The sequence below is a fragment of the Oryx dammah genome, unplaced genomic scaffold, assembly GCF_014754425.2.
Source record: "Oryx dammah isolate SB20612 unplaced genomic scaffold, SCBI_Odam_1.1 HiC_scaffold_19, whole genome shotgun sequence".
Taxonomy (NCBI): domain Eukaryota; kingdom Metazoa; phylum Chordata; class Mammalia; order Artiodactyla; family Bovidae; genus Oryx; species Oryx dammah.
This window is the reverse complement of record NW_024070203.1, coordinates 64,165,860-64,179,811: the sequence shown is the minus strand read 5'-3', so window position 1 is coordinate 64,179,811 and position 13,952 is coordinate 64,165,860. Positions and strand designations below refer to the sequence as shown.

At 35.1% G+C, this 13,952-nt stretch overlaps 1 non-coding gene across 1 annotated transcript; it reads left to right on the top strand.

The window, feature by feature from the left end:
• Positions 1-855: 855 nt before the first annotated feature.
• Positions 856-928, top strand: TRNAW-CCA. Its single transcript has one exon. It is a non-coding gene; the product is annotated as a tRNA-Trp (tRNA).
• The last annotated feature ends 13,024 nt before the right edge of the window (positions 929-13,952 follow it).

Below are 13,952 nucleotides of genomic sequence, written 5' to 3'. Positions count from 1 at the left end.
CAAATATTTTCTAAGTGAATGTATCAAGTAGATACTATTAACAAAATCACATATTGAAGTTTTTACTATATAGTAGGCAACTCATAACTGCATATAATGAAGATTATGATGAAGGTAAGTATAAGTTACAGTTGTGGGTAGCACAGGGAAAGGAGGCATCCTTTTGTTTAACCCTTTAATTTGACAAGAAAAATGAGGAACTTGCTTGGTTAGGATAATAGTAGTGACTAAACACCAAAATCTATACAATTCATTTCAATTCCAAAATAACTTTCTGAAATATGAAACACTGTCCTCATCACCCTGTTGGATACAAAGATAAATAGGCATGCAATCTTATCTCTGATGACTCAGTACCAGGTTGCAGCACTGTGTGTGTGTGTGTGTGTGTGTGTGTGTAGAGAGGGATGGCTCAGGCTAGTTACTCCACACTAGTTTTATGGTAGGAAAGAGTTTCATCTGTTGTACTATTTCATCAGGACACAACATAAACTTATAGCTTGTGTCAAGATTTCAAAGAAACAGAATGTACAGAAAACTCTGCACATCAAGTAATAGTTGGAAGTATGACCTGTACAGCATGCCTGTGCTTAGTTGCTCAGTTGTGTCTGATTCTTTGTGAACCTGTGGACTATAGCATGCCAGGGTCCTCTGTCTGTGGGGATTCTCCAGGCAAGAATAATGGATTGGGTTGCCATGCATGCATAGGTTAATACAAATGATCAAATTAATCTCTGGCAAATATAGTTTCATAAGTTTATAATTATAGTCATGCTATGCTAATCCTTTTAAAGTAGCATTTATCTTCATAGGTAGTTTCAGTTTTAGTAACTGTAGTCCCCACTTCTTAGGGCTTTCCTGGTGGCTCAGAGGTTAAAGTGTCTGCCTCCAATGCAGGAGACCCGGGTTCGATCCCTGGGCCGGGAAGATCCCCTGGAGAAGGAAATGGCAACCCACTCCAGTATTCTTGCCTGGAGAATCCCATGGACAGAGGAGCCTGGTGGGCTACAGTTCTCACTTCTTAGGCATTTAATGATCTAAATTTCATGAGGTCATATTTTCCACTTACTCAAATTATATCTAAAATAATAATATAATAATTGATACACTAGGCTGTGCTTAGTTGCTCAGTCATGTCTGACTCTGCAATCCATTGCCTGCCATGCACCTCTGTCCATGGGGATTTTCCAGGCAAGGATACTGGAGAGGGTTGCCAAGCCCTCTTCCAGAGGATCTTTGCAACCCAGGGATTGAACCCAGGTCTCCAGCATTGCAGGTGGATTCTTTACCATCTGAGCCACTTGGCAAGCCCAAGAATACTGGAGTGGGTAGCCTATCCCTTCTGCAGGGGATCTTCCCAATCCAGGAATTGAACCAGGGTCTCCTATATTTCAGGCAGATTCTTTACCATCTCAGCCATCAGGGAAGCCCTATATGTTTAAGAGAATTAGTATGAATAAATGAATGAATGGACATGTCTGTTATGATGCTAAATGCTGTAATTACATTGTCTCATTTAATTCTTATACTGTTTTGATTAGGCAGACATTATTATCCCTCTTTTCAAATGAAAACACTGAAGCTTAGGGTTAAGTAGCCTGTTACATTACACAAGAATTAGGAGCCAGAGTTATATAAAAAATATTTTCTTAATGATTGTATAATCATAAATTTACTCTAGCAGAATAAGTAAATACCTTGAAATATAAAACATAGAAGTTATATTGGAAAAAAAGAGGTTGTCAGAAATTTGAATTGTGCTTTTGAGTTTAGGATTGCTAGAAGATATGAAAGAGAAAAATAAATATAGTTGCTTTATTCTTTTCAAAAATAAATCACACAGAGCCAGTTGCAGATGCATGACTTTGAATTTGCTTGCTTGATATTTTCCCGGGAAAAATAAGATTATTGTGAAAACAAGGATTTAATGATAAGTTGATCCTATTTTCAAAAATGATCTTAGAAATTAAATTCTGAATTTTTTTTTATCCACTATATATCCTGAAATAAAGAATGTATCTTTATACTATAGCTGAGGGAAAGTATTTAAGTTACTGAGTTCATGTGCTTCAAGTATATTTTGCTCTGATTTTTAAATCAACATACCTATTAGACTGTATTTCTCATGTAGAAGATTAAAATAGTACAATTTTTTGATAGGCATAAATCTCAATACAGGTTTCCCTCACTATCTGAAAGTAGAGCACTCTTAATACAAAACTTCTTGTAAGCCAAAAAGACTTAAAGCAAAGAAGCAATCACCTTAGAAGACACCTAATCAATCACCTTAGAGACATCCTGCTAAAGGATGCATAAAATAAATCCAGATGAAACATGGATACTCATAGACACAGTTCAAAGTATGACGGTTAGTTGCTGCAATGCATAGTTCCCAGGAAAGGAGCTTGGTCGTACCACTATCCCTGCTTCAGATTTGTACTGTCTCTGTTTTTCAATTTAAATTTATTTATTTTTAATTGGTGTGGAGAAGGAAATGGCAACCCATTCCAGTGTTCTTGCTTGGAGAATCCCATGGACAGAGGAGCCAGGTGGGTAACAGTCCATGGGTCACAAAGAGTCAGACACGACTGAGCGACTATCATCACATGTCTCGTTGGAAAATAATTACTTTATAATATTGTGTTGCTGTCTGCCATATATCAACATGAATCAGCCACAGGCATTGCCTCTTTAATAGCTCACTGCAAAATAAACCTTGAATGCTATGTTTGAGTTTTGCCTTTTTTCATAAAAGTGAAATTTCTCTTCCTTTATCTTTTGGCTAGCAAAAGTGGTGCTCATGTAAGTCTTTCCTAAAAGTGAAGTGGTCTGAGCAAACTTTCAAAAAGTAGGGAATCTCTGTGAATACTAATCACATTTGTCACAAGTACCTGCCATGCATATAATCTGTATTAGTAACAGAGTAAAATACATTTTAGATATAAAATTTAATAGAAGCAAAAGTTATTCTTCCAGGCATCTTTTGTTTGTTTGTTTGGATTGTTTTTATTTCTCCTGAGATAAAAACAAGAAATTTCCTTCTCCTTCCTCTTATGGATCTTCCTCTTATGGATCTGCCTCTATCTGTCAATCACATAATCTTACTCCTCTATTGAAAGAAGAAAAGAAGATACAGGTTAGACAAAGAGAGAAACTAATATCTTATTACAGGTGATTTTGTGTGTGTGTGAGTGAACTGAAATGCAGGAAGACGTGTAACCTCCAAAGGAACCTCCAAAAATGGTTTTCCCTGGAGGCCACTGAGGGAGGGTCTTTTTCAGTGAGGGAGAGAGACACTGAGAGTGAAGCCAAATGAAGGAAAGCAGAGTTTATAGACAAAGTCACTTAGAGACAAGGTTCTGTTAAAACATAGAAAATGCATCCAACTATGCTAGAAAGTCTACCTGAAAATTTTATTTTATTCACTATGTTTAAGCAATAATGAATCAGTGTTCTTTCACAATGAATCAAATATGAGCTATAAATTGGTAGAAGATTGTGTTAGAAGTATGAGAAAGCATGCATAGAGAAAAATATCCTTGGTACCATGTAAGTTAGAATAGATACTTATCTATTTCTATATCATCTATCATTCCAGCCCAAACATTAGCTTAGTGGTCAAGAATTATAGATTTGAAATTACTTTGACTCAAAATTTTGAAAGCCTTAATTTAGTGTCTTTCAGATTCCAGTATATCTCTGAATCAGTTTACTACTATTTTGATGATCAATTCATACTACTTACTCTATTCCCTGAATTCTTTCTTAAAAGCTTTAAAAGAAATCCTTTTTTGGTTTTCTGAGATTTTACAATGATATGTCTTGATGTATCTCTTTTTATCTTAATAATGTTGGATACTAGGGTTTTTTCATTTTTTCTGGAAAAAAAACTTTTTTTTTCTACCATTTATTTACCTTCCTCTCCCTTTTTTAAAGTTCTAATAGATATTAAAATGCCTGGATTGAGCCTCTAAATTTCTCATCTTTTTACTAGTATTTTCTTTTTTTCTTATTTTATAAAATTTTATTTTCTGGAATATTCCCTCAACTTAATTTTTCAAATGTTAATAGGTTTTGAAAATATATTTTACTATCATATTTATAATTTTAAGATATTTTGTTCTATATTTTTTTATTTTTTAAAAAAATCATTTTATTATTTCATAAGTATATCTTCTATTGGATCTTTAAAAATATTGATTTTGGTTTCATTATCTTCTTACATTTACACATTTCTCAAGTTCCTTTTTTTTTGTTGTTTTAGTCATCCAGTTCTGTTTCTCCTATGCTTTTCTCAAATGCTCAGTAATTTTTTATGTCTATCCATATTCAAAATGCAAGGAACCTGCACTAGGGTTTATGTCTTCCAAAATTAATATCCACTTGACTTTACTTGAAAATAGCCTTTGCAGATGTAATTAATTAAGTCAAGATGGAGTCCTCTTGGATTAGGGTGGGCCCTAAATCCAATGACTGTGTCTTTATAAGTAAGGGTGATTCAGACACAGAGATACAGAGGAAAGAAGGTCATGTGAAGATGGTGGCAGAGATCAGAGGGATAACTATAAGCCAAAGAAACTAAGGATTGCTAGCAACCACCAAAAGTTAGGACAAGGCAAGTGCTTTTAGAGGGACCATAGCCTTGCATGCATACACTTATATTTTGAATTTCTAGCCTCTAAAACTGAAAGAGAATAAATCACTGTTGTTTTTAACCAACCAGTTAGTGTTAATTTGTTCTGGCAGCCCTAGAAAATGATTACAAAACATTTTAATGAGAGTATGATTTGTTATTTTGGGGCTTTCAAGTAGGATAATCAAGTGAGAACAAAGCCATTCTCCAGGTCATATTTCTTGGTCTCATCACTATTCTGCTGGTGTGATGGAGCTCAGAGGGTGTGTGTGTGTTATGCACGCACATATATGTGTTTATAGTGAGGGCTGAGGGAAGGGAAGTGATTTAATAAATTTAGCTACTGGGGTTAGCATTCCTAGATGCATTCTCACTTACTCTCCCAGCTTCCAGAATTCAGTAGAAGAGCAAACCCCTTCCTTCTGTAGTCCCTGGGGTCAGTAGACCAGAGCCTGTCTGGTTCAAGCTGTCCAATTGTATATGTGTGCAGTGGTGCAAGTGGTAAAGGATCTGGTCGCCAACGCAGGAGACTTAAAAGACTTGGGTTTGAACCCTGAGTCAGAAAGGTCCCCTGGAAGAGAATACAGCAACCCATTCCAGCATTCCTGCCTGGAGAATCCCATGAACAGAGGAGCCTGGAGGGTTACAGTGCATAGGGTCGCAAAGTGTCAGACACAACAGAAGTAACTTAACACACACATACACATTAACCTGATTTAGTGATACTCTGAGTATCTAATTAGATACTTTTTCATCGAACTATATCCCCTACCTATCTTCACAATTAATGAGTGTCTCCAATTTTTTTAACTTGCTTTGGCGTATCCTTTGCTATTTGTAAGTTTTCAGCTTTCTGTATTTTGATAATTTATTTAGGATACAATTCACTTTTTTGCAAAGTTTTTTTTACATCTATTCTTTAGTAATTCACATGTTTATCCAAAAATGTATAACTTTTTCATGTACTCATTAAACATTAGTGGGATTTCAAGAAGTACTGGTTAAAAGCTCATGTGTTTAAGCTATCAAATTTAACAAAAGATCTTCAAATATTTATTTTTTAAGTTTTAACCTTTTTTTCTTTTCAAATCTATGTGATTGTTTCCTGAGTTATTCATTTATTATGTTCTATGAGAAAGGCAGGGAAGAGACTTGAAATAAGCTTTCAACATATTGAATATGCCTTAAGCTCAAATTCTAAATTGTTTCCTGGTAATTTTTGCTCAATATATTTAGCATTGATTCATAGGGATAGTTTTTAAATTAAATTCTTCATACTTAAAACATCGAAGTGATACAAGCTTAGTAAAATCTAAGAATTTTTTAAAATGCAAGCTATAATTTCAAATAACAGATACTAAGATATGCTCTACTTAAGAGTGATGGGATAATACAAAATATATGTAACTATACTACAATAAAATGTAACATATATAAGATATATGATTTCAAGTAACACGTAATGTTTAATCAAGGAAATGAAGTATAAAAATTATTTTCCTCATTGAATATTTCCTCAGTAATCAAGCTGTAGTCTAGACAGAAACAAATTGAACTAAAGTGGTGGACAAATGTACTGTTAGTAACCTTTCTTGAATTATTCATCATTTTTATTTATCTGCCCAGCATTTAGCCATCTGTCTCCTCAGGTTTATAGCTCTTAAATATGGAAATACTCCAATATATAACTTTAATGATCAACTATTCCAAGGAACCAAATTGGCATATGGAATACTCAAGTTTTACATGATACTGTGAAAGACACAAATAATAAAAATATACCAAGACTACTTCCAAATTAACAGAGGTACATCATTTCAGGATATTTTTTGGCATATGATCATAGTAATTGAAGATAGACAAAACCAACTGCAGACCTCAAAAAAACTGTCTCTTTGATCCTTTAAAATATGGATTATTTATCCTTTACTTTCATAACTGAATTTATTTTATATATGGAGACACTAAAATATCATTTCACCATGAGAGTAATTCTTCTTTAGAAAAACAAAATGCACATCATAAAATCTGAGATGGAAATGTTCCTGTATAATTCAGTCTCCTAGAAATCTACTCTGAAAAATACTCGTTTCTTGTCAGATATTTATTCCATGCTGGGGTATGGAAGGAAGTGATTAGAAATTGTTCATTAGACAATAAACTACTGAAAAAACGTCTGCCTTATCTTATCTCATTATCATTTATGCCTTAGACTTTAGTTCAGTGACATTCATTCAAGTACAAAGTTTTGTAACTGTCTGTAGAGGAAGGAAGAGTATTATCTTAATGAAAACTACCTTGGAGTTTTCTGTGCCTACATAATCCCTTGAAGTTAAACAGCATTAAAGAACTTTAATAAATTCAGGTTCTATTAATAATTATCACTTAATAATTATTTTAAAATCCTTCAAGTGTGCAGTGTTCTTATCCTCTCATTCACCACAGTGAATTGAGTTGTTGAAACAAGAAAAATCTGACACTGAAAGATATTTTCCAGATAAAAATATTGTGGTATATTCCAAACTTCCCTTCTTAATTCATTCAGCCCCAAAGACACATCAGATAAAATGGGTTGGCTCATGATGAAAGGTGAACAGAGAAGAAAATTCAGTCCCTCTTAGTGTAGCCTTATTGACCCAGAAAAGATCCCACCGGGAATTTATAAAAAGCCCTTAAAGCATTTCTATCTTTTCACCACTTCACCATTCCTTGAGCTCTACCAGTTTTTCTAAGATCGATCACACTAACATATCATTCGTTCATTTCTTTTCAGTGTTCACAAAACTCAACATCACCTTTAAGCTAATCTACCGTATTTTGACGATGTGCTTGAGTTGATTCAGTCGTCAGCTAATACCAGTATTTTGGCTCACCTGCAGCGCCACAGGTGGTACCTGTGTTCTACTCTCACTCAGCTCAATAACCAGACACCAGCAATGAATCTACACTCTGAAAAATTAATCCACTTATCCTGTTTATTTCTGTTTTAATAGGATCTTAACTTCTTTGAAACATGTTTGGAGGCCTCTTTTGTTCTGGAGATGTAGAATCTGCAGGTGTAAATTAATGGCATACCTCGTGTATAAGGAAGTAATTATGTGATTACTTGAGTATCAGTGAGTTCTCTTCATGTTCTCATATTGTACACTGATGCCCATTCCCCAAATCTGGGGAAAAAGGTAGACAAAATTGTTAATTGTTTAAAATGACTAAAGAAATAGGGTGGTCCAGTTTCCTTTTGCAGTCTAGTGGTTAAGACTCTGCACTTCCTCTACTGGGGCATGAGTTTGATCCCTGGTTGGGGAAATATGACCCCACATGCCAAAAAAAGAAAAGAAGAAGAAGAAGGAGAAACCTAAACCACTTGTTCAGGTCAGTATTAGAGATGGGATTAATGTCTACTGTGGTTGATGGCTTCAAAGGATGGGTTCTGGAGTCAAGTTGCTTGCATTAGAATTTCAACTACCCTACTTGCTAACTCTGCAACTTAGTTATGCTGTTGAACTTCATTTATTTCTGCCTTTTTAGTTATAAAATGGAGAAAGCCCCAGAACTGTGAGGATTAAGTGAGATAAAGCAGATAAAGTAAACAGTACATATACTTAGCTCTTGCTCCTCTAGACCTGTGTTTCCCTAATACCAATGTCTATGGATCCTTTGCATCAGAAGTGAAAAAAGACCTTTGAATACACACACACACACACACACACACACACACACACACACTGAATTCTGATATGCAGCTTCTGAAAATTTGCACTCGGTGAAATTCAAGTGTGACTTGTAAATCCATTTCTATATTTATAAAACTGTCCTCCCTCAAAAAGACAAACTTGAATCATAAAAAAATAACCCTCTTAAGGTAAGAGTTAGATCATTCTGTATGTAATTAGAAAGAAATTGAGAGTATGTGCTTTGTAGCTAAATCAGTTCTCCTTTACCATGGTCTGCAAGGCTCATCCTAATCTGGCCTTAATCAAACTCCTCCTCTCACCTTTACTCACAGTGCTCCAGTCTCAGTAGCTAAAGAATGTTTGTACAAGCTTTCCCTTCCATGCATCTTCCACTGTGACTTTGCCTGCTTAGCCCCTATTTTTCCTGGTGTCAATTCCAATTTAACCTTTTCAGGATCCTGCATGACGGTCTTGTTCATATAACACTTCCTCACAGCATTTGTAACTTTCCATCACAGCACTTCATTGCAATCATTTTGTCTTCATGTATATAATTCTACTAGACTAATTTTATACAGAATTTTTTACTGTTTGAGTTCACCACTCTATCTTGATTATAGGGTCTGGCTCATAATAAAAGCTCAACAAATTCTATTTTAATGAATGAGTGAAGGCTCTACAAAATATTTTGATACAATGTTTTTCATATTTAGGTTTTTGTTTTGGTTTATTTTTTTCCTTTTTTTAATTGATTTGATGGCTTAAAATAGCAATCATTCAATGTGTGTTAAGGGTCTGTGGATTGACTCGGTTTAGCTAGGGAGTTCTGGTCATCTCACTTAATTCTTTATGTGGTTCCAGACAGATGTTTGCTGGGGCCACTAATATAATACTGGGATTGCCAGGCTTCTTTGCCATTTGTACTCAGAAACTCTCCTTCTTCATCTACCCTTTCCACTTGATCTTTCCAGAGGGTAACTAGATTTCTTTGTAGTAGCTCAGGTACTCCAAAAGGTTGAAAGTAGAAGCTGTGAAGTCTTTAATACCTAGATTCTTCAGTCTTACCTTCAACTGGTTAATTCAAGCCACAGATCAGGTCAGATTCAGAGTGGGGAAGGACTACACAATTTTTATGTACCAATAGAGCACAAATAGGACGTTATTGAGAGAGAGGGAATGAAAAAGCAAGCAAAATGAACTTAAGTAGGGTATTATTGTTAGATAGTGGGGTCAGAATTCAATCTCTACTCTTTTTTCACTTCAAAACTTGTATTACTTGCTCTTGGGACTTTCATGCTCTTCTTCAGAAAGGCAAAATTTCTTTTTGCCTATATTAGGAGTATTTTCCTTAAGCTTTAATATATAATTCAAATGTAAAAATACTAACATATTTCAACCATGTCTGTTAGTTTTATATATAAAGACAAAATAGAATTTTATATTCATACAAATTTAATGAATGTAAGAGTAAATTATAAGCAACCTGAGCAACTGAGTTCAGTTATCTCCAAAGTCATCAGCTGGCATTTTTAACTGAATGTTGAGGACCTTGAAGTGAGATTGAGTGTGATCTTTGAATGATAGTTTCCGCATGCTTTTGGGAGACCTTTAAAGAGTACACACAAGTAATTAGAATTGCGGAAATGTTTGATCTATTTGAACTTTTTCTTGTGGATTAAGGCCTAATATGTATTTTATACATACATAAATTCTAGTTTAGGTTCTTGAAAATGTCTCTGACCTAGTATGCCTAGTCACTCAGTCATGTCCGATTCTTTGCAACTCTGGGGACTATAGCCTGCTAGGCTTCTCTGTCCATGGGGTTTTTTAGGCAAGAATATTGGGATGAGTTGCCATTTCCTCCTCCAGTGGATCTTGCCGACCCAGGGACTGAATCAATGTCTCCTGTGATTCCTGCACGGCAGGTGGATTTTTCAGCCACTGAGCCATCAGGGAAAGCCCCCACCCCCTATCTAGTATAATAGTATATAAACTGATCATACAGCTGCTAGGGGACTTTAATATTCTCCTCATCTGTTTGCTGATGTTTTACAATTGTCACATCTGAAATTTTAATCTTGAAATAAGGAACTGTGTATTGCAACACAAGGGCCACAGGATATCAAACGTGAGGAGGTGATGTTGGATACTTGGTCTAAATCAGAATAACGGGTCCATTTCCTAATTGCTGTTCACTTAGAACTGCTTTGCTTTCCTAATTCCTGTTCACTTAGAATTGTTTTGCTTATTGTTTCTGATTCATGAAGTATTGTGATTCCAGGAAGGCAAACCCTTACTTTAAAATGTATATGACAGAAAAGGCTTTCAGTGGACAAATTATAGCTTAGTTTTGTGCATTTTTTAAATCAGAGGTTGATATTCAATTAAGAGTTACAAAATCACTTAGATGAGTTTTCTCTCTGCCTGGGAGAATGCCTGAAATATGCCCTTCTCAGTGGTGAGCCACTCAATGAACCGGATTTGCATTTTCATTTCCCCTTACCCCCAACAGCATTTGGTTTCAACACTGCCAAACTGTGTCAATCTGACAAATGTAAAATGCTGTATCATTATTTAAATTCACCCTTCATGCATAATGGCAAGATTGTCGCTTTTATTTTTGGTCATTCATGTTTCCTTTTCTGTGAATCGCCTATTTATATATTTGCAATGTCTGAAATGATCTTGTGGCTGTTTTTCTTACTGATTTGTGGAATGAATTTTGAGTCCATTGTCCTTCATAAATGTATTACAAATATCTTCTGCCAATCTATGTCTCCTTTTATCTTTTGCTGTTGCTTTTTTTTTTTTTTTGTAGCTTAATATTGTTACTGGTGTGCTTTTGCTATAGTTTTAATTTTAGATAAGATAAGATTAATTTGTTGTGATTAAAGCATTTTACCTTTTTTAAAGAAATGTATCAAAAATGCTTTTTACATTTAGGTCATTAATGTATAGAATTTGTCCTTCTTTATGAGACAGAGCACTAACTTTATTGTACTTTCAGGGAGATAGCTAATTATCTCAACATGATTTAATAGCCCATTCTTACCTCTTCCTGAGTGATTTGTATGTATCAATGACTTATATTCACATGTAAGTGCTTCTGTTCTCGCTGTTTTCTTCCATTGGTCTACTTGATTAATCTCACAGGAAAAGCACCCTCTTTTAAGGGAAAAAAAAAAAAAAGCACCCTCTATACAACTATTTTATGTTTTGGTGTCTAAGTATCAGTGTCTTCCCTGGTGGCTCAGACGGTAAAGTGTCTGTCTACAATGCGGGAGACCTGGGTTCGATCCCTGGGTTGGGAAGATCCCCTGGAGAAGGAAACTTCTCATATACCTTCTCTGGGCCTGTCAAAACCAGCTTTTTAAGTTACATAAGCATCGGAGAAGGCAATGGTAATCCACTCCAATACTCTTGCCTGGAAAATCCCATGGATGGAGGAGCCTGGTAGGCTGCAGTCCATGGGGTCGTTAAGAGTCGGACATGACTGAGAGACTTCACTTTCACTTTTCACTTTCATGGATTGGAGAAGGAAATGGCAACCCCAGTGTTCTTGCCTTAAGAATCCCAGGGATGGGGGAGCCTGGTGAGCTGCCATCTATGGGGTGGCACAGAGTTGGACACGACTGAAGCAACTTAACAGCAGCAACAGCAGCATACATACCATATATATTCTCTATTTTTATTTTAATTTCAATTATAATAAGTTGCTCTTAAAAGGATTTTTAAAACAAATTAACTCATCACACCCATTAAAATGGTATATTTCTACATGAATTGTTTCTCTTTTATTCCACTGAGTTTTATAATATTTATAAATGTCTTATAATAATTTGTTATATGTATTCCTGCTGCTGCTGCTGCTGCTGCAGGTCAGTTGAGCAGTCCCCACTATTCATTCAGCCTCTCCATCTCCCCAAGTCTCCATGTCAACTTTGCCCGGCACCTCCACCACCAAATCAAGATGGTTACTTGCAGGAGCAGTGCATACATGCTTGCCTTTTAGGAAACTCCAAGTTTTTATAGGCTGAGTATAAAAGCAAGCATTCATCCACATGCCACTTTGGAGCTCAGTGACTCGAGTGAAATTATGTACGTTTCTATATATGTAAAATGGGATAGTAAATGTTTCTTTAGGGTTTTTGGAATATCTAATGAGATTATTTATGCTGCTAAACAAACTGACAATAAAGGTTATTTTTTAAGTTATATTCAGCACACTTGCTGAGGTAGAAAATATCTAAAGAGGAAGCTAGCTTTGAAATGTCCTTTATTTATAGCAATACAAATTTTATCCAATCTTAGCCAGCTTATCTGATGCGGGCAAAAAAAGGTTTGATATGGTCATGGATGGACACATTCACTTAAAAACTTCAGATCAAATATTAGAGTAACATAAATGCAGAACTATGTCTTATATTCAAAGCTGTTTTGGTATGACAGAACAAATAAAATTCAGAGATTATAAATGAATTAACATGCTAAATGATATAGGCTTGGTAGAGAGAAGTAAACAACTTAGGAGAACATTAAGATAAACATACAGATAAAGACAGTTATAGTTTATTCATGGGAGTAATTACTGTAGTACTTTGCTTACTCCCCAAAACATGAAATTAAAAACACAATATTTCTTCAGGGAGTTTCATAAACATTGATTGACAATAGAAGCTATTAATTCCAGTTTTGGAGAAAAGCCAATATGTGATTAAAAGCATTAAAAGTGTCAAGCAAATAAAATTTACTCAGTTGTAAACTTTGATGTATGTATTTAAATGGCTTAGTACAGGGACATCTTGCAGATTTCACCAGACATTATTCAATTCCAATTTTACTGTGGTAAAAACAAAGTTCTTGAACCTACCAAGAAACTCTTAAACACTTTATAGGAGCGTATGAATTTGTTACTACAAAGCACACTCACCATAAGAGTTTTAAAAATACAATTCACTTCAATTATCTCATTTATTCATAATCAAACAAGTATTTGCTGAGCACTGATTCACTCTAACATACATACTGGAGACCACTGGATGCTACTCACAAGCTAAACAGAGATGAATACATAATCATCAGTTTCTACTCATAGAGGAACAAACATGTGTACAACAAACCAAAATGGCAAATAAATTATATTCATTATGGTCAAAGGGCTATGGAAGAACAAAGAGGGAGTGATTCATTCCATAGTGTAGTATGGCTGGAAGAATCTAGTATTTACAGAGTCAGACATCTAAATTTGAATCATGGATCAATAAATACCAGTTATTTTCCTGACCCAGAATCCATTAATATTTTTTCCAAGTAATCACACCCTGACTTTCTTTTAAAAAACAATCCCCTTTTAACTCATCGTCCCTGATTTCAAGTTGGACTGATCACCTACTTCCATCCTCAGCTGTGTGAAACAGAGAAGGACCCTATCATTCTTGCCACCCCATGTCCTCTGCTTGCCTTTTATCTGTGGAAAAACTTTAGCCAAAGAATAAGTTTAATCAGAGAAAGATGTAAGAATATACAAAAACAAAGGAAAACAGTCAAAGGTGACCAAATGATGATAATGTAATCATGAAGCAAAGGACGTTTAGTTCCTCCTCAAAGGCTGTAGATGTATTCTGAGCTATATCCTGTGAGCTGTC